Source organism: Strongylocentrotus purpuratus, unplaced genomic scaffold (assembly GCF_000002235.5).
Source record: "Strongylocentrotus purpuratus isolate Spur 01 unplaced genomic scaffold, Spur_5.0 spur5_scaffold_14, whole genome shotgun sequence".
Taxonomy (NCBI): Eukaryota; Metazoa; Echinodermata; class Echinoidea; order Camarodonta; family Strongylocentrotidae; genus Strongylocentrotus; species Strongylocentrotus purpuratus.
The window spans coordinates 35,336,719-35,359,944 of NW_022145599.1; the positions used below are offsets into that span (position 1 = coordinate 35,336,719).

Consider the following 23,226-nt stretch of genomic DNA (forward strand, 5'->3'; position numbering starts at 1 on the left):
AATTCAGACGAAGATTTTGAGTCGAGAACGGTACAACGAATCGTCTTCTTTCTCTAGTAATTTAATGAAACGTCAAAGCTTCCGCGTTTCGTGGAGGAGGGTGGGGGAAAACTCGCCCCTCTCTGCACCGACCCCCCCCCCCGCATTACGTCACTGTTGGTCATCGTTACGTACCAATATTTGGCTCGCATAATTTCAAAATTGGCCCCCCCCCCAAAGAAATCCTGGATCCGCGCCTGCATAGAGAATACACGTCCAGCTATCGAAAACACCTCTCATCTCCACACTCATATACTTTGGGGAAAACGGAGCCACGTCCGGGCCTCTAAACTACAAGCCAAATAGAAACCGCTCGCATTAGTCAGGATGGCAAATTCTTCGTCAGAGGACGGTGATCGAGGCAAGGGACAGGCCAGCCCTCCAGCATCCAGGACCCGTTCTAGGATGGAGGGCCGTAACAATACGAACTGTGAAGCGAGCTTATCATGGGAATTTGCCGTGTAAGGAGCATAAAACGAGGTCAAGATCGTTATGCTGGTATAGATCTGCATGAACATGAACACCCGCCAGGACAATGGCGGAATCACCTTTGTGTCTCCGCACGTTAAATCCATTCGTATTTCCCAATGACCTTGAACGGGTTTTTGTGCAATAGGTTAATTATTGACTATTCTTTTCTACAAATTGAAAATAGAAAATAGAGAGTAATATAAAGAGATGGAGAGAGAGAGGGAGTGCAGGAGGGAGAGGGAATGGGAGAGAGAGAGAGGGAGAGAGAGAAAGCGCGGGACATAGAAATAAAAAGAAAGTTCATCCGAGAGACATGCTCTTATTAAAACATTATCACAATTGTACATGTAGATCTTTTATTATTGTAATAAGTAAATGAACAGTTCGTTCCGCTTACGAACAGTATGAGGCGACTAATTTCGCGTTATATTGTTTCCATTATAAAGTTGGCCATGATTTATGATCCCATAAAAATGTAATGAATGGAAATATATTTCTCTTATCTGTGTCATATGTTTGTGTTATGTTGTAATCATGGACACCTGAGTCTATACTGTTGGGGGTTTTCCCCGAGGTGCAGACAATTGAAGTTGCGCTATATGTTGTAATACAACCACTGAGAGAAGCGTTCCCGAGTTTTGTCATTGTGTTGTTCCTGATGATTAAGAATGCTTACTGGGTCAGATCCCTCGAAATCTTACTCATTAGGTCACTGCATTTGCGTAACGGCGTCAAAGTCTAGATCACCATATAAAACAAGCAAAATATGTAAATGGTGGTAGTAGTATGAATTGGCATACCTTAACCATGTACATTCAAAATGGCTGCCGTTTCGGTGAAACTACTTTTGATTTTAAAAGTTGCTTAGTTAAATTTGTTATGTCAGAAAACATATTATTAGACACTAAAATCATTAGAATCGGACGATGTTACCTGTGTTGGTGAATTTCTAAAGTGCATTGACCTTTTCGACCATAGCGCCCTCATTTAAGGTCGGAGGTATAAAAAAAAACTATACATTTTTGAAATCCTTATGACCAGACGAGTAATTTGATATGTGATTTAATAAGGTTCACTGTGTTGGTGAATTTGACCACCAGTCAAAAAGTGTGTTGACCTTTCAACGTTTTTGACCATAGCGCCCTCATTTAAGGTCGGAGGTATAGCAAACTATACATTTTTGGAATCCTCATGACCAGACGAGTAATTTGATATGCATATTGACACGATTGTAACTATTTAAATTTTTATTCCTGTGTGACCTTTGTTGACCCCTCACAAAAATGCCCGGGATTTTTAAGGGGGCAGCCCAAGTCAAAATTGTTCGGTATTCATCAGGGAACACAAAAACACTTTCAAATCTTTGTTCCCAGAGAGTAGTCACGGGACCTACAGGCTGGTCTCCTACTCATACAGTGTGTCCTATTTCCCTCCAAAGACTCCGCCCACTTCGTCGTCTTCTCGTACTCCCATGCTCTGTAGAGGGCGGAAGAGACAAAGACATCAGACATTAATTAAAATTTTGATGAATGAGATAATTATAGCATAGTAATTTTGAGGAATGAAAAATATTGACACTCTCATCAGTGTGGAGGCTAAGCCTTCTGGTCAACCTCTAAAATGTAGTGTTTATGAAACATTTGGTGGTTTCCCTGATTTGTGGAAATGCCTGTATGTGACAAATTACAAGATATACAAGTAGAGTAAAAATGACCTGACAAATTAGCCCCCAGGAGCTCTATCGTTCAATGTTTCATCCAATATCCCCAATCTCCATCCCCTCCAAAAAGGTATACCCGTATAATAACCCCCCCCCCCCCCACCTAATGACTACTCATACCCTTTCAAGATTTGGCTATATCCCACTATGATACAGCCCATCAGACCGGCTCATCTGCCTATTATTATTATTATTATTTATTCGGCAAAGAAAAACATTACATATCAGTGTACACAATACAAAATAAGACATAATTATCAACCATTGGAACGCCAGGGACAGAAAAAGTTAACTAAATTACTGTGGCATAAAGCCTCCTGTCCCAATTCCAATGGATGATTTACATAAAACAGAAATAAGAAGTTTAGCCTTGGGTTACCTTCAAAGTTGAAAAGTAATTAGGGCCTATTAAACAATTATAAGTGATGTAATTAAATGCAAGATGCGGTATCATTATTTCAGATACATTATATAGTATTAATCAATTACAAACAAATGTATAGGCTAATTAACATTTGACACATTGAATAAGTGTAGGAGATGTTGCTGTATAGGGCAACATATTAAAATATAAAATAGCATATTAAATAGCATATTATAACCGTATCTCCCCTGACAGCAAGGAATAGAAGATACTATAGAAAATGAAAGGAAACTAAAAGAGACAAAGGGGGAGAGAGAGAGAGAGAGAGAGAGAGAGCAAAGAGAGAGGGAAAAGTAAAGCAAACAGAGAGGAGAGAAGTACATATTTATCAGTGATACATTTTCTTGAAATCAAAATTACAGTATATATTTAGGCCTGTACCATAACAGGATTCGACATGACCACACAATCCCAATATATATATATATCCCATTCAAGGTTACAAATATTCATTACACTGACCTATACCAAAAGATAAAATTCCAATGAAATATATATAACCCATTAAAGATACATGTTACAAATATCTATAATACTGACCTATACCCATGATACCGGAAGAACAGTTCCATAACGAAAGAACATCATTATTTTGCAATTATAAACACGTGCGTGTTAACAATATAATAAGCGGGGGAAATATTAAGGAGGAAAAGAAGCAAGAAGAGGCGGAAGCAGTAGAATTTAGTATTCAGTTTAATATAAAACCACTCAACCGCATATTATGCTCCAGCCTCCTCTCCCCTCTTACCCTTTCAATCATTTAAATCCCACACTGGCGGAGGTGACACCCAAGCGCAGCAAGCCAGGTCGACAAGGAAGTCTCGACCACCCCCGTGCGCAAGGACTCAGGGAGTTCGTCCCAGTAACGAGGAAATGCGTTAATTGCAGAGCCGTGCATCCGTTGAGTCCGCGCCCGGAGATGAACGAACCTCACCTCATCAGTTCGACGAGCATTCACCAATATGGCACGCCCGACAGTGCCGCATTCAATAACACGGAACAAAGACTTAACAACATAAGAGATCAAGCAATATTTTCGGCGGGATTCAAGGGATTGCCAATTCAGAAGTTGGAGCCTATTCTCGTAAGACATTTGTTGGCGTCTTTGCCTAAGGGCAACTCTAGTAGCTCGACGTTGTATCGTTTCAATTTTATTCGAAAGTAATTTTGTGTGTAAATGCCAAACTGGTTGTCCATATTCAAGTATGGGTATAACAAGAGACTTAAAAATAGAAAAGATGGTGTGAGGAGCCAGTGACCTGGTGACTGATAAAACAAAGCCCAACATACGATTTGCTTTGCGGGTGATATATTCTACGTGGTTATGCCATGTTAGTTTATTGTTCAGCATTATGCCGAGATATCTAAACTCTGTTACTGATTGAAGTAGGGTATTGTTAAGAGTATAATTTGGGATACCGGGCTGTCTGGAACACGTGATACGCATTACTTTCGTCTTTTTTTCGTTAATGCGCATTTTATTAATTCTACACCATTCATTGAGTTTGTCCAGGTCATTTTGGAGAATGTGCATATCTTGAACATTTGAGATGGGTCTATAGACTAATGTATCATCTGCAAAAAGTACACATGGCGATATGGTTTGGGTTAAAATGTCATCAATGAATAAATTAAATAGGGTGGGGCCCAACACACTCCCCTGGGGCACACCTGATAAAACAGGAAACCAAGATGATAGTGCCTAATTCTGAAAGTTATCAAAGGTTTTACAAGACTAACAGTCTATGAGACCAACCACCAGCCAGACCAACATCTTGTGAGCTGTCAGTCTCATGGCCTTTTAATCTACTGGGATGTCCCAACTGGGATTCCGAGTGATTGAGTGACTGCCTATGGCCAGTGGCAATATCATCTCTCTCTGTAGTTTATCCTTTCATTCATTTTTAAAAGATTCTGTTGTACATGTATTTCCCTGCAAGTACCATATATTTTGTCTTTGGTAGTGGAACTAAAAGTGGAATAATAAAGACTCAAACAAGGTCAAGGAATTTAGTTTCTTATATTACTGACCACAGCACATGTTTTGGTATCTCTCTTTCTTGCATCATCTGGATCAGAGTAAAAACCTCAAGGATACTGATACTAATGATGTGAATCATGCATAGATTTCCAGGATACTTGGTAACTTATGCGACACAAGAATACCTAAGTCCTTGGACGTCATCAAAGTAAATAGCTCTTTCCTATCTCACCTTTTGAACATGCTGTGGATTAACAGCTATCTCTTGATCCACGCTCTTGAGCTTCTCATCTAGACTGATACAATGCTGCATCTGGATGAAAAATTGGTAATTTGAAATCAAAACAAACAAAGTTAGAATGCATTACCATTGACTTGGAAAACCACTTTAACTCATTGCCTAGGTTTCAGACCTCCCCCCCCCCCCCCCCTCCCCAACAATTACAGATGAAATAGGGCCCGGATATAATATGAATTTATGTTGTGACAGTATTCAAAAGGAAAGTATACTGTTTTTCGTTTACTGATTTTTTTTTTTAATTTATGATTTTTAGAGCTGTCTAGACACATAAATTTACATGTCTCGCAATTATGCTTTGTGATTCTTCACAAGTGAAGTTCAATTTTAGATTACGGTATATACAAAATGTACTTAGATCAACACTCTATGTGGAGACTAATTATTATTAGTATTCCTTAAAATCCTTGAAAAAGAAAAATGAAAAGGCATTCTTTATATTTTTAATACCACACAAATAATCTTCCTGTTCCAGGCACCTTGTGTTCATCATGGGATATACCAAAGGCTTCAACATCATTTAACTGTTTCCGGTACAAGACCCATCTATACAAATGCTTAAAGAGTTGCTGTGAAGGTAATCAACACCCGAAATGGTATTTTGCAAAGCCATAAATTGGGGGTCTATTCGCTATTCATAAGGACCGCTATTCATAAGGTCCGCTATTCATAAGGACCGTTATTCATAACATGCAAATTCCCGTACTTCCTGGTCCGCTATTCATAATGGCAAAAGAGGGTCACTATTCATAAAGAAATAAGGTTCGTTAATCATAAGGACCGCTATTCATAACGCGAGATGAGGGTCGCTATTCATAATTTATATTAAGGGTCATTAATCATAAGGACCGCTATTCATAATATGAAATCAGGGTCGCTATTCATAATACGACGAGAGGGTCGTTATTCATAATACGAAATAAGGTTCATTACTTATAAGGGTCGCTATTCATAACACGGGAACAGGGTCGCTATTCATAATAGGAGAAGAGGGTCGCTATTCATAATGGGAGAAGAGGGTCGCTATTCATAATAGGAGAAGAGGGTCGCTATTCATAATACGAAATGAGGGTCGCTATTCATAATACGAAATGAGGGTCGCTATTCATAATAGGATAAAAGAGTCGCTATTCATAATACGAAATGAGGGTCGCTATTCATAATAGGAGAAGAGGGTCGCTATTCATAAAACGAAAGGAGGGTCGCTATTCATAATAGGAGAAGAGGATCGCTATTCATAATACGAAATGAGGTTCACTATTCATAATAGGAGAAGAGGGTCGCTATTCATAATAGGAGAAGAGGATCGCTATTCATAATACGAAATGAGGTTCGCTATTCATAATAAGAGAAGAGGGTCGCTATTCATAATAGGAGAAGAGGGTCGCTATTCATAATACGAAATGAGGTTCGCTATTCATAATACGAAATGAGGGCCGCTATTCATAATAGGAGAAGAGGGTCGCTATTCATAATAGGAGAAGAGGGTCGCTATTCATAATACGAAATGAGGTTCGCTATTCATAATAGGAGAAGAGGGTCGCTATTCATAATAGGAGAAGAGCTATTCATAACAGGAGAAGAGGGTCGCTATTCATAATACGAAATGAGGTTCGCTATTCATAATAGGAGAAGAGGGTCGCTATTCATAATACGAAATGAGGTACGCTATTCATAATAGGAGAAGAGGGTCGCTATTCATAATAGGAAAGGAGGGTCGCTATTCATAATACGAAATGAGGTTCGCTATTCATAATAGGAGAAGAGGGTCGCTATTCATAATAGGAGAAGAGGGTCGCTATTCATAATAGGAGAAGAGCTATTCATAATAGGAGTAGAGGGTTGCTATTCATAATACGAAATGAGGGTCGCTATTCATAATAGGGTCACTATTCATAATATTGAATGAGGTTCGCTATTCATAATAGGAGAAGAGGGTCGCTATTCATAATAGGAGAAGAGCTATTCATTACTATGAAGAGGAGAGGTTCGCTATTCATAATACGAAATGAGGGTCGCTATTCATAATACGAAATGAGGGTCGCTATTCATAATAGGGTCACTATTCATAATATTGAATGAGGTTCGCTATTCATTATAGGAGAAGAGGGTCGCTATTCATGATAGGAGAAGAGGGTCGCTATTTATAATACGAAATGAGGTTCGCTATTCATAATGCAAAATGAGGGTCGCTATTCATAATACGAGAAGAGGGTCGCAAAGACAAAGAAGACGATTCGGACGATTCGGGCGACTCTTAATCATTGTCTGAATTCTCAAAAATGTTTCTTTATCCGATAAAAAGTCACACTTCGTAGGGGAAAAAAAATAACAGACATAATACATCTCACCGACTTCAAACTTCTACATAAATATAGTATACGAAGATCGAGCAAGAATACCGACACAGCGGACCCGACACAGCAACAAAATTATCTATGCGTATCTTTCTTGCTCCCTCGACGTGGCGACTCCACCAAACATACCCTCTCTCTCTTTCTCTTTAATCCCCTTTTTCTTTTGCTCCTTTTCTTTCTTTTTTCTTCTTTTCCTTTCTTTCCTCTCCTTCGTCTTTGTCTTTTTTCTCTTTCTTTCTTCTCTTCTCTTTCCTTTCTTTCCTTTCTTTTCCTTTTCTTTCCCCCTTTTCTCATTTTTCCCGACAGCAGCGTAATTTTACCGACAATATCTTGACAGATGGGGTTGTCGCACCCCACATCCCCCTTTGCGACGCCCCTGGTTGTAGAGAGTTAGATTATATACAATATTCAAGTTTTTCGTAAATATATAATATTGCACGATTTTGTTTTTCTCCTCATAAGTAAGGAAGTAAGATTTTCAAGATTTAAAGTCAAATAAGATACGATTTGGCGATCGTAAAGCATTATGCAAACGGTGGCGTCCCCTTCATTATGTCTTTTTTTAAAAGTAGGCCTATATTTTCTTTTAAGCTTTGATAATTATATAAAAAATACACCCCCCTAATCTAGCTAAAATATTTCCCCCGCTCCAGTGGTGACAAAAAAGGAAAACATAACACACACATAATCCTATCGTAATTTGTCCCCCTTGTGCGAACCCCCCCCCCCTCCCCTCAACTGATAGTCAAACTTAAGAAAATTTACTTTGGTGACAAGACCATCTATATTATAAGGAAACCACCTCAGCCCCCCCCCCCCCGAAAATAAATATTAAGGTCCGCTACCTGAATGTCCGAGTCGTCATCATAAAGGTGAAGGCGGCGGGTGTGGGGGGGGGGGGGGGAGGGGGAGGGGGGAGGGGAGATGAGCTTGAGGATGTTCCATGATTCAAATTATGTTTACAACATTGGATAACAAATTTCAAACCTACTTAAAAACAAGACAAATATTTAGGGCCATGTATCGCCTTGGGGGTGTCCTCCGTCCAATATTTCCATTTGTTATGAGCATTTTGGATATTGCTTAGGCCTATTTCATTTTATGAATAAAAACCCTCATCCCGTATTATGAATAGCGACCCTCTACTCCTATTATGAATAGTGACCCTATTATGAATAGCGACCCTCATTTCGTATTATGAATAGCAACCCTCTACTCCTATTATGAATAGCTCTTCTCCTATTATGAATAGCGACCCTCTACTCTTATTATGAATAGCGACCCTCTCCTACTATTATGAATAGCGACCCTCTCCTCCTATTATGAATAGCGACCCTTTTTTTCTATTATGAATAGCGACCCTCTAATCCTATTATGAATAGCGACCCTCTTCTCCTATTATGAATAGCGACCCTCTTCATCGATTATGAATAATGACCCTTATGAATAATAACCCTTATGAATAGCGACCCTCGTTTTGCATTATGAATAGCGACCCTCTTCTCCTATATGAATAGCGAACCTCATTTCGTATTATGAATAGCGACCGTCTTCTCCTATTATGAATAGCGACCCTCTTCTCCTATTATGAATAGCGACCCTCTTCTCCTATTATGAATAGCGACCCTCTTCTCCTATTATGAATAGCGACCCTCATTTCGTATTATGAATAGCAACGCTTTACTCCTATTATGAATAGCGAACCTCATTTCGTTTTATGAATAGCGACCCTCTTCTCCTATTATGAATAGCGAACCTCATTTCGTATTATGAATAGCGACCCTCTTCTCCTATTATGAATAGCGACCCTCATTTCGTATTATGAATAGCGACCCTCTTCTCCTATTATGAATAGCGACCCTCATTTCGTATTATGAATAGCGACCCTCATTTTGCATTATGAATAGCGACCCTCTTTCTGTGTTATGAATACCGACCCTTTTGTAGTATTATGAATAGGGACCCTTATGAATAACGACCCCGATTTCGTATTATGAATAGCGACCCTCTTCTAATATTATGAATACCGACCCTCTTCTTTGATTATGAATAGCGGTCCTTATGAACAACGACCCTTATGAATAATGACCCTTTTCTCCAATTATGAAAAGCGGACCGTATGAATAGCGGTCCTTATGAACAGTGGACCTTATGAATAGCGAACCTTATGAATAGCGGTCCTTATGAATAGCGATATTGACCCATAAATTGTGTTGCACAAAGCGATCCTTCCATCAACTGATGCATATTGTTTTACACAAGTGCAAAATTGCATGTGTGGAAAATCAGTGATGCACAAAAAGCAAACATAGTGATACAAATCTGACATATGAAATGTGTGGTTGGAAGATGAAATCTAAATAATAATAATATAATATAATAATAATAAATATATATAGCGCAGCTTTTATACAAAATATATTCAGCTGCGCTGGTTCAGAGCTCCTTTTTTTTATACTAAATTCTAATAATTTGTTTCTAAACGCAGCACATATTATTACCCAGGTCATCAGATTCAGGCTTACCCGCAACACAATATATGCACATTCTCCACTCCCTGGGGAGCATAAGGCATTCCAGCCAGTCTTCATTTTACAAGCGCCCCTTAACCCAACCACATTAACTTTCGCATCCTACCAGGTACCCATTTAACACCTGGGTGGAGAGTGGCAAATTTAGATCAATGTCTTGCCAAAGTGCTTACACATGAGCATTAATTCAACTGAAAACAACTATCCTAACCTCTTTACATCTGTGAGAATAAGAACACATCTGTATACTCATCAAAATACTGACTTATACACCCACAAATTCAATGTGACAAATGACAGGATTTGTTCTAAATTCAAAGAAATATATTATGAAGTAATTGCTCCACTACATGCAAAATTGCTACAGCTATGAATGTTCCTTTCAGATAGGTGGAGAAAAATTGACTAACCTGTTGCTCGACGTGTCTGAGTACTGCAGGGTTGTCATATTTTTCTGGGTTGTCATGGAAATGGACCATTCCATTCTGTTTGCTGATAGTTGCGTGGATCTCACCATCTTCAATCTGAAATACAGTGATAAAAATTTGTTCAAACTAAAATAAAAATTTTAGCTTTGGTTATTTCACATCCGTTTCATCAAATAATCATCTTTTGTTTAAAAGCCTTCAGACAGGTACATGTAAATCTTTTTCCCTAAACCAATTCCAAGTGCAGAACAATACATACTACCCATTGTTTCATACCGGTAATCACTCAGAACATCTCAGTGATCAAAAAAAAAATGAGAAGAAAACATAAATGAAAAAATTTAAAGAGTTTTATTGATTGGAATTGAATTAATTAACTCATTTTTTTCCAATTCTTATAAAAAATACATTCAACAATACATTATACATATAAGAAAATATAAAAACAATAAGAAGAATATGAAGGAGCCAGCAGAGGCCACTGGCCTTTCAAAGGCTGGGCTCCAATGGCCGCAGATAATTATACAAAGTAAAGAGAGAAAAAAAGAGTGGGTAGTACATAAACAAGTGTGTACAAGCTAATTGAACATGAATATAGTTGTATAGTCCTGCAAATCAAATATTTTTTTCCGAGTGGTTTACTGATTAAATTCTTTTAGAGGGGCGAGAGTACACTTATAGGCCTCATTTTCATTTCATCACTCTGTACCGTTTTAATATTTATCCCACATAAATTTCGCTTTCTTACCATATTTCTGACATACTGCTCAGCCTCTTGTGGAGCATGTAGATGAACTCTCCTTGCGATGTCACTCAGAGATAACGTGAGGAAGGTCTGAAGAGAAACATCAATACTGACAATGAACATCCTCTACTGTAAAACTTAATCCTCACATCTACTTCACTAGTATGTCGCCCTCTTGTGTGGCAATTTAACTCAACTGCATTGCGTTCCTTAAACCTTCGTATGGCTACAAAGTTCACAAACATCTATCATATGTGTACATGTATGTGGAAGGTTTTGTGAAGACAATTGCTCAAATTATGATTCTTTTCTTTCAAGTGTAATCTCAAAATTAAAGAGGGCAAGTTTTCATGATTACAAAATTATTGATATTGAATCTTGAAAGTACACTGAAAGAATTCAGGTTAAAAGGAGTGCGTTTTCACCACAGACCTGTTGATACACTATACATGATTCATAGTGCCTGATTGCGCTGTAAATCTGCTTTAATATTGTAACAAAGAAGGTGTAATAGGGAGGGATTGGATTACCATCTGACCATTTGGATGTACAAGGCCATTCAATGAGGGGAAAGAAAGAGAGAAAGTGAGAGAGAGAGAGAGAGAGATAGAGTGAGAGAGTGTGTGTGTGTGTTTGAGTGTGGAAATGGAGGTGGGGGCGGCTTGTATCATTTTCTTTTCTCTTTCTCTTTGCCTTTGCCTTTCTTTCTCTGGTTTTTCTCTTTTATTTATTTTTCTTCATTTGTCCCTGCCTTGCCATTTAGCACGGGAGTTAGCACATATAAACCTAAAAAAGCTTTCTTGCCTTTATTCAGATTTTCATTTACAAAATGATGAAGAGGAACATAATTGTTCTTACGGTATAAACATAGGCTATTCAAAAGCTTTCAATAACTTTACTTTCCATTTCAAGATGCTAGCAGATGAATGAGAAGGAAAACAAGATTTAAACAAAAACAAACAAAGCCATTGCTTACTTTTGTAAGTCGCTGGTAATTCTTTCGATAAAGTGATGACACCACTTGTTTGGCTAGGCCCATGTTCTGGTCCTTTCAGGGGAAAGAAAATAACAAGATTTATATTGTATAAATGTCAAACACTGATAAGAAATACAAGGTTGTTGTTACTATGTAAAAGTATATGGGTTAACCCCTTCTGGTTTCATAAAGATGACATTAGGCAAATCAGTCAACATAACAGTACTTGTACTTTGATATTGAAAAGGGCTTCATTATGCATCGTTTACTCAAGAAGATTATACTGTGTTTACTTTACTATTGACTCAGATATGAAATGTTTGATCATATTAAAGCCATATGACCTGATATACCTACTTATGTGAACCCAACAATTCTAGCCCCTTGACCTTGACCTAAACCTTCTGCACCATCTGGGAGATGTGTGATGGCTTCTGCTTCATATGACCACAAGCTTGTGACATTCTGGTAGCTTCTGTGAGGGATCCCAGACATCTAGTAGCACAATCAGCCTTTACACAATCAAGCCATTTCTTGGCTGGTATGCCCCGGGGTCTATCACCATGAATATTAGAAGTTAGGAGTATCTTTGGGTATCGTGATGGTCTCATCCTGTTGACGTGGCCAACGAATCGCAGTCGTTTTTTGGCTATCTTGTCCAGAATGGACCTCATGTTTAGATAAAAAAGAATATACTTTAGGGATATATATTGATTTAAGTAATGCATTCGATACCTTAAATCATAACATAATATTACAAAAATTGAAAAATTATGGCGTACTTGGTATACCACATGACTGATTTGTTAATTATTTCAGCGATAGAAAACAATTTGTTGGCTTTAAAGGTTTAAGTTCTGAGACAATGCCTGTGGTATGTGGAATTCCACAAGGGAGTATAATTGGTCCTTTGTTATTTCTGATATATATGAATGATATAATTAATACATCTGAATTATTAGATTTTGTTTTATATGCAGACGATACCAACATATTTATTTCACATGCTGATACAAATACTCTTCAAATTTATGCAAATGTCGAATTAAACAAGATCTCTTGCTGGTTCAAAGCTAACAAATTATTTCTCAATACTGACAAAACTAAATATATGTTTTTTTTTGTTCCAATAAGCGCCAACAACTTAAATTTGATTTTTCGATAAAACTAGATAACCTTCAAATACAAAGAGCAAGCAGTATCAATTTCCTAGGAGTACAGATAGATGATAAGCGAACTTGGGTTAATCACATCAACTCCATTCGTGGAAAGATTAGCATGTCTATAGGTATGTTGAGTATAAAGCTAAGTTATTTTCTACCGCTCAAAACCCTTTTCACTTCATACAATGCCATTGTCCTGCCTTATTTCGATTATTGTAGTCTTGTATGGGGAGGGGCCAGCCCGTGTCATTTAAACAGGCTACATACTTTACAAAAGAAAGCCATTCGTCTATGCTCAAACTCCCATTATCTTGCCCATACCCCGCCGTTGTTAAAGAAACTGAATATATTTCTCTGATAATATAACAATTAAAACAAATTCTTTATGTACCGTTATTCGAATTTGTTGTTACCACCCGTGTTTGATAATTACTTTGTTACAGTTGACAAGAAACATAATGTTAACACAAGACAAAAAATAAAATTTTCTCGCCATATGCACGTTTAAAGTTACCAAAAGTAAATTTTATTCAACAAAAAGGGGGGAAATTATGGAATAATATTGAAAACTCAATCAAACATGTAACCACTCTTAGTTCTTTCAAGTCAAAATTTAAGTTGCGTCTTCTCACCACATATATATGACCTCCTATGATACATACAATTACCATATAAATTATATCGTTCTGTATTATTATTGTGTTTTAGTTTGTAATGTCCTGTATACGTCTTGCATTTTGTTTTATTGTGAATTTTAATGTTTTGTATTTTTCACATTTGCCATTTATGTTATGGGTCCACCCACTTCCGTCTCAAGCCATCGGCTTTATCGGGTGTAAATGATCCATCACACAATTCTCAATGTATATATATTGCACGTGATTTTTTATGAAATAATAAATTGAAATTGAAATTGAAATGGTTTCATCCAGTCCTAGAGTCTTCCGAATTGTTGTGTTTCTTATTTGATCTAGTCTGGTTACACCCAAGGTTTTTCGGAGGCAGATCATTTCGAAGGTAAAGACCCTGTTCTCATCTTCATTTTTCAGTGTCCATGTTTCTGATCCATACATAACGATGGATAGGATGAGTACCTTATATAGTTCAAGTTTTGTGACGTCTCTAATGTCTTTGGCTGTCAATATGCTGTGAAGACTTTGAACAGCACCCAGGGCTTTTCCAATCCCATTCTTTATGTCCTCTGTACATTTTCCTGATTGAGTGATGGTACCTCCTAGGTAAACAAACTTTTCCACCTCGTAGTTTGGTTCCACCTATGCTGATGTTAAATATATTGCTGCTGTTTGCTGATGACCTGGACCTCTGTCTTGGCAATATTGATTTTGAGGCCAAAGTTTGAGCTCCACTGGTGTACACGATCTACAATGGACTGGAGATCTATCTCGTTGCATGCAAGAAGAACTATGTCGTCGGCGAAACGGAGGTTGTTGATCAGATGGCCTTGGATGTTTGTTCCAATAGGGGTGTCATATGTGGCATGTAACATAACCATTTCTAGGATGATGTTGAATAGCTGTGGTGATAATACACAGCCCGGGCGTATACCCACACTTGTTTGAAACCAGTCTGTCAGTTCTCTATTTACCCTGACTGCACTAGATGAGATTTTGTATAGTGCTTTTAGGAGACAGATGTGCTTATTTGAGTAGCCAAAGAATCCCATAGCTTTCCAAAGTCCTTCCTGCCATATAGAATCGAACGCCTTCTCGAAGTCTATATAACAACAACAACAATTCTAGCCCACCTCTGATAAATTTTAAGGTACTTTTTGAAAGGTATTTTTTGTTTCTCTTGCTACATTATATCTTAATGAGCCTTTTATTTAATAGAGGAATGCTACTTACTCTATTGAGTTGGTCAGAATGTTTTTTCTAGGACACTGCTCACATCAGATGGGTTGTTGGTTGAGTAAGAGTTAGCAATATCCTGGTGCAGCTGGTGCAGTTTGCTCAGTGGCCGACAAAAAGGTAAAAGGTTCATGCCAGATTACAAGATACAGTTTCATATTATGGATTATTTTTGGGGTAAGAGGACATTTTTTTTTTTTTTTTTTTGGTCTCGAAATTTGCAAATTTGACATTTTGCTCCGTTGGGGGGGGGGGGGGGGGGGGGTAGGGTCAATTTTTTTAGGTCAGCCATTGGTATAAAGAAAATATCAACAACAAAAAAAATAAATTAAAAAGGGGGGGGGGGGTTGCTCCAAAATACAGACATACAAACAAATGAAGGGGGTTAACCCCCGACCCCACCCCCTTCTGCGTACGCGCCTGGTCACATGCATGTACAATATATCTACAGTTGACATGTAATGAGTAATGATATGATATAGAACTCTGACCTCATCATATTTTTTTTAAATAAAAACAGAAAAAATGTGAAGTGGAATAAAAAATTTAAAAAGATTTCTGGACAAAATCAGGCAAGCAGTAAAAAAACTTTCCCCTGATTAATTATGAAGTTATGAAAATTGCTATTTATACAAATTGTCAAATGAATCATGAGTTTAATAACTTATGCTATGGTCACAAACCCCAAAAGTAGCCTGCTCGGCCGCCGAGCGGCGAGTTTTTAACCAATTCTGCCCGGCGGCTGCCCGGCTACCGAGCGGCGGCCGCCCAGGCACCGCTCGTTTTTAGGGCATCGCTCGGCCGCCGCTGAAGTTTTAGCGCAGAGTTAAAATTTGGGCGGCGCCTGCTCAGTTTTCACTCACCGCCCAAAATACGCTCGGTGCCTGGGCGGTCGCCGCCCGGGCACCGACCTAATCGCTGGGCGATGCCTAATTCCAGCAGCGACCGAGCAGGCTACTGATCGGTCGGTCGCTGTTCTGATTTGTGACCATAGCTTTAGGAACATCATTAGCCTGCTATAGTATTAATCAGTTCCTAATAAATATGTTCCTTATATACATATATTGTCCCACAGAAACAGTGAGATACTGTTTTCCTGCATGACGGCACCTTCATATGAGCAGTATTTTTTATACAAAATATTCCATATACTACCCCATTTTTTCCCTGTTTTCAAAATAAAACACTTATTCTATATTAATGAATGCATGATAAAACATGTTTTAACGAATACAACATTGAGTAAAGGAGGAAGTCACTCTCCAAAAAAGGGGGGAAAATTTGTAAATGGTTTGCCAAGTGTCACTTAGAGATTATTGATTTCGAAATCGCAACCCTTTTTATTTGTTGTCTGGTTTTTATCAAACTCTATATTTTTTTTTATAGTTTAACTGCCATTGCGATACTATATTACTTGAACACAAAAGTTGTCTTTTTAGTAGAGCTAAGGGTCCAAATTCATGTTCCTGGTGTCATCTGTTGAGTCATCAAATATTTACTTTACACCCTAGATGACGATAAAATGCCCGGGTTTTTATTTACTTGTTAATGAAATGGATAGTCGATTTAGGAGAGGGGGAACTCACACAATAATTTATGGATTTAATGTATATCTTCCAATTATACAGCATACGCTACCTCTATTGGTTAAACCCCTTTTCATGTAGTTGTGACCATCTATTAAAAAACAAACATTTTATATCAGCATGATGTCTCAATATATGTAGGTTACAATTAGTGGTGGTTGGTTATTTTACCTGACTGCTAAGAAAGTATAAAGGCTTGTTAGTTACCAACCAGAGGACCGACGGCTTTAGGCCCTCTCCGAGGGTACATTGAGTTATCAAATATCGTTGGTCTGCACATGGATCTGTACTACAATTTGGAGGAGAGAATTGATTGTTCTGATTATAGTGTGACAACATTTTGAAGTAAACAGGTGAATTGTTGTAATATTTATTTTTTTTAACAGTTATTTACTTTTATGAGTGCAAAATGGATTCAAAATGATTTACATATACATGTATGTACCTACATGCAGATATGATTTTAATTTCTTTAGATTTTTGCACAGAATAATCATATTGCCAAAATATTGCGTACAAAAGTGTAACTTCTAAATATAATTTCTTCATAATGTAGTCTATATAAAATATCAGAGTACTTTATCTAAAAACAGAGAGATTTCTATTCTGATAATGGGCAGTTAAAAAAAAAAAACAGTTGACTTTATAAAATTCATAAAAAGAGACTAAATGTGTACTGGCAATAATAACTCATAGTTTGTATATTTTCCTATGAAACCTTGTAGTACAGCGGATAATTAAGCTCCCATATAATGAAAATTGTGGACTTTTTGAGAAAAGCATAAAACTTCTAGCATAGTTAGTTTAGACCATAAAATTTATTTTCAGATGTAGAGGGAAGTCAGATTTGACCTCTGATGACCCTGAGAGGTCAAATCCAAAATGGCCGCCAGTCCGCATGGTCTAATTGTACAAAATTAATATGCTTAACTTTTGAACCAAATAGTCCAGAAAAACACGTACGGTGTCATTTCCAACTAACCTGGGGGTGGCAATTCATTTGGTAACACTTTTGGGATCGCCAGAACTCAGGGTTTTGCATGTAGGTCAAGGTCAAGGTCGAAATTGACAAAAAAATAGCAAGTTTTGAATGGTTACATAAAGTTTTCCCATTTATTTGTCATTTGTTCTCCCCTATGTTCTCAAATTTCTTTAGGAATAGTTCCCCTGCACATTCCCCCACCTTAATCCCTTGCAGTTAGTTTATTTCACAGTTTGATTTGACCTCTGATGATCCTAAGAGGTCTAATCCAAAATGGCCGCCAGTCCAGATGGTCTTATTGTACAAACACGCTTATAACTTTTGAACCTAATAGTCCAGAAAAAACGTTTAAGGTGTCATTTCCAACTAACTTGAGGATGCCAATTCATTTGGTAACACTTTTGAGATCGCCAGAACTCAGGGTTTTGCATGTATAGGTCAAGGGCAAGGTCAAATTTGACTAAAAAATAGCAAGTTTTGAATATTTACAAAAAGTTTTCCCATTTACTTGCTATTTGTTTACCCATATGTTTCGTTTCGTGTTTGTAAACTGTATGTTGTTTTTGAAATATTGTCTTGTGTTTTCTAAGTTTTCGTAGGCAAAATTCGAAACATTTACATTTTTTTTTCTGGGGGATCCACAAACTACAAGCACTGCTTTTTAGTGGATCCCCCCCCCCATTTCCTTAGAAATTAAGAAATTCTTGTAATAATTTTATTATGTGCAAAGTTTATTTGTATAGTTTCTTGAAAAAATAAATTATGTATGAAATTAAATGTAATATCTTTCTTTACCTTTCTGTTGGAAATGAAATAAATATGAATATGAATATGAATATGTTCTTAAATTTCTTTAGGCCCCCAACTTAATCCCTTGCAGTTAGTTTATTTGGTTTACTCCAATAAAATGGGAGGAGATGGAATTTTTCATAAAGCCCAGGTGACCATCTGCTCAAAATTCTCAAAATTTGATATTTTTAGGTTTTCCTGCACATCACCTCTTGATTTCGTCAGAATCCTTCTTCTTTATTCATTACTTCTGTAAGTTTTTTGTGGTCAGATTTTCTGAAAAATGTACCATCAAATCACCATCAATCTTCCACCACTAATTCAGGAATAGAAAACCTCCTCCTCTTCAGTGTAATCACTCAACCATGACGTCATCTAGGCGACACCCCTCTGACCCCTCACCCCCTCCCAGCCCATTTAGGGTTAAGGTGTAAGCTCCACACGTTGCGTTATACTGACATACAGTTGTGAGGAGCAACCAAACTTGTTGACAGGACATCCATCAACATATCGTTATTAAAAGAGACTGAATCAGCCGGAATTCTGCTTAAAAAGTTGAAGGCAATGGTGTTCACAAATCTAATACAAATATCATTCAATAGATGATTTATTCTTTTAGACATATATTTCATTAGTTTTAAGCATAAGATATAATTGTGTATTTCAGAAAATTTCAAAGATGGATTTTCTTTTTGAAATGCTTGGTATTTCATGTAAGATGTTGAACACATGCTTCATAATAACATTCCTACAGACTTGCAGCTCAAAAATCAAACTGAACATCTACATTTAGAAGTGAACTGGACGTCACTGTGAAGACGTGGATCGGCATACAGCGAGAGTCAGCTCATAAATATGCATATACCATGTACTGATGAAGGCACCGTAAGCAGAAGTGGATTTACTACTTTGGACATACAGTTACGTCGACCTGAACAGGGAAGTAATCTTGCAAATTAAAGGAGTTTGCATCAATGCGTGTCTGAATGTCAATTGACAGTGGCAATACTTTTAATTAGACCAGATTGATTTTCAGCATCCTGCTGAACATAACTGGACAAACTTTGTTTGAATCTTTGCCAGCAAATACAGAACCCCATCTTCAAAAACTTAGATTCAGTGCTTGATCTTTCTTTGATACAGTTTTGTCTTGATTGATCAAATCTGTACAAAAATTGTTGTTATACTAGTCTTGAGAAGCAATAAGTAAAGATGAGTTTCCCAGTGATATTTATATTCATTGCATTTGCCATGTGTAACATGTGTAAATTTGAATATGCATTCGAAACTGCTATAGAAGGGGATGAGGTAGAACTCGATTTACCATATCCATGTAACCGTACAAAAGTTTCATTACAGTATGGAAGGAGAGTCCCTTTTTACACATTGGCAGATACAGAATCTATCGTTTTACTTCCTGTGCAAGCACACAGATTCACTTTCAAGAATAACCATGATAATTGTTCACTCAATGTTATCATTAACCCTGTAATGAGAATTGATGCAGGGACATACCTTTTCATTGCCTATAGCGAGAATGGTATATATTTTGAAAGTTCATTTACAAGTATTGGATTGGATGTTGAATTTCTGCCTGGTAAAGCATCATGCACAATGGATGAAGAGAGCACGGTTGGGAATTGGATAGCACTGGATTGCGAGGCTCCAGTTGGGAGTCTATCAGGTAAAATTGATTGCTATCAAAACGGAGAGAAGATGCCTCCAATTACATCCCCTATTGAAACCTACAAATATTTGAAGCAAAGCATGCATGTAAATAAAAAATATCCAGTGTTTTGTTGTACTTCTACATGGGAGCACATTAAAGATAGGTGTGATTGTAATGACTTTCAATGGGACCTAGCCAATGACAAAAACCTGAGCGCAGTCGTAGATCCATGTGGTCCTACCACATCACCGCACGATATAATAGAAACCAGTGAGACTGATTTCACTCCCTCAAAATCAGTATCCACAACAGCAACAACTATCAAGATCAATTTGCACAATGGTTCAGTGCCATGGAAATATGTGGTCTATGGCCTTGGTTCTATTCTCATAATAGCCAGTTTCGTTATTCTTGTGATTGTATTATTGCTCAGATCAAAAAAATCAAAAAGGAAGTCCTTCAAATATACATGTCGATTCACGTCTAGTCGGGATCAAAGTGTAAATGTATTTTATGAACTTATACCCAATAAAAATATAAGCATATATTAATCCTCTTGCAAATATTCTTAGCTCAGGAATTCTCTAAAAAGAATAAATGAACCGACAAAGTCTGAATTTTAAAACTGATGTTTGGTTGCACCAAGGCCGGAGGCACAAGTTAATAGTGGTGTTGGAAAGATTCTGAATTCCGAAGTGCATATATTGTATATTGTCATATACTCAACATTCCATGAATCCTTGTAGGTGACCAATAACCTTAATATTAATATGTGTAAAACTGCAATTACTATGTATCGATGCTCATTTGGTGAAGTAAGCAGTTACAACTTTGCTTAAATGCAATGATTTTAATCAACAATACCACGCGGTCACACTAACAAGATCAAGATACATCGTAAGACAACCAATAGACTGAAGAAGAAAAAAGACATTAAACTTAAAGGAGTCACACCAGGAAGCAAAAGTGTATTGAATTGATGCAAAATTCATATCATTGCAAAGGGGAAGCCTTATTGATCAAATACAACAAATTTTCTCTTCAAAATATGTTTGGGGCCCGCAGAAATCAACTTTCAAAAATGTTAGTTTTGAGATCCAGATTTACTGCCTTCAGCAGTCCTTCGTATGACGTCACTATTGTGACGTCACACCCTGGACACAGCAGTCTAGCTGAATTCCTGGTATTCCTGGTCTGGAATACCAGACCAGGAAAACCAGTCCTGGTCTGGCCTGGTCTGGTCTGGTATTCCTGGTCTTCCTGGTATTGTTGTCATTGTCATTGTCATTGTCATTGTCATTGCAGACTAATACACGCGCGACTCCGGTATGCGGCCGGTACCGAGCTGTTTGTCCAGGGTGTGACGTCACTATTCAGAGCTCGCTACGCTCGTGTGTTTGGCTTACGTTCGGGGGCGCTTGGGGGTCTAAGAAGGGTCTTGAAAAATTGCATTTTACGCCTTTCCATGATATCTGTATGATTTCTCAGCAAATTATTCGTGTTTTTCAAGAGAAAATCTTTCCATCCATTTGTAATTTGTTCTAATTATCAGTTGTTAGTAACATATTCAAAGATAATTTTTATTGTTCCATTTTGTACAGCATTAATTAAGCCATTACCAACAATCCTTGAAAACGAATTATGTGTAAATGTAAATATTCTTTTTTTTTCTCAAAAGCATCTAAGCAGTTACTAATTAAAAATGTATTGTTTGTTTGTGTTATTTAGTATAATTGTTAGCAATTACCAACAATTATTTTGTAAACATTATTTGAGTATTCTTTTTCTTGGACTAATTGTTTGAGTGTTTCATTTTGTGTACAGATATTCTTTGTTAAATGCATTGTTTGTTTGAAGTAGTTTGTAAAATTGGTACATACCTAACCGCGTAATTGGGAACTGCCTAGACAGGATGAACATTTACTATGTTTGAGAATGGTACATGTACATCCAACAGTTATGTTATTTTTGTCTGATAATTGAGGCTTCCTTTAGCTCAACTAGGACATATTTTTTACCGAGAAACAAAAGAAATACCTAAAGAGGTTTCTTTCCGTAATGTTTGGTAAAGAAATGATGTTTTCAGCTTTTACGATGTTTTAGAGTTCAAATGTATTCAAAGGTTACGACATGAGTGTTAATTTTTTCTCTTATGTTTGCCTGTTTTCATTATAAATTCAAAGTGACTGATAAGTTTTCGGACATGCACTGTTCTTACTGTTCCTTTCCCTCTGTTAAGACATTATTTGATTACAATTACTAGTATTTTTCAAGTTGTGGAATATATTTATTCCACAATTAAAGAATAATTTTGGCTTGTCGAAACTGTTTTGGATATATCTGCTAGGGAGAAATGGAGAGATGCTACCTTTTCCTCTCTCATCCATTGCCATTTTGTATTATCTCATGGTTTTTTGAATTCATGTATGTATCTCTCAAGTATATGTAACAATACTGAATAGCTCATGGTCGATATTTATGAACAGCAATATAATTATTGCAAAGATCACTTTTTAAAAATAAAGGATATTTACATTGTATGCTTCTAATCTTTTGAAGACTGATTGTAATGATGTGTTTGCAATGTTTATATGTATGTACAGTTGCATACATTTATCTGGTCACGTCTTGTGCTATTTCCCCGTGATTTTGTTTAACCAAGTACATGAACTCATACAGACTTCTATGTAAAGCGATCGCTCGAGATATACAAGGCATCCCTTTAACACAAGCCTTGCTTTGGCAAGACATTTCTTTTTCTCTGGTACCGTACCGACAAAGCAGGGAACTCAGCAACAGGTAACACTACTTTCTTAGCATAACAATACATTGTTTGTTCCATTTTCATTTTTTGTTACGTCAACAAAAATAATGAAAAAGAAAAGGAAGTCAACAAAAAGCTAAGCTTTTAATGGGTGCAGCTCCCTTAGACCACATGTTAGTTTACATGAGAAAATATAAAGTGCAAAGAATTATATAATAATACCACTGTAAATTCACATGCACCAAAGGGGGGGAGGGGTAATATTGCATACAGTTATAGTAATATTCTGATCCTTTCTAAAATGTAATTCACCAATTTAAAACCTCCAACCAAATACCAACCTTGATGAATCTGTTCATATCAGGACAATTATCCCCTGGACAATCATCCCCCGGAAAATTACCCACTGAGGCTGGCTATAAGACATCACGG

General features: G+C 37.2%; 1 pseudogene; it reads right to left on the bottom strand.

Moving 5' to 3' along the window:
- Window positions 1–1,932: 1,932 nt before the first annotated feature.
- LOC115923867 lies at window positions 1,933–21,306 on the bottom strand (annotated as a pseudogene).
- Between the last annotated feature and the right edge of the window lie 1,920 nt (window positions 21,307–23,226).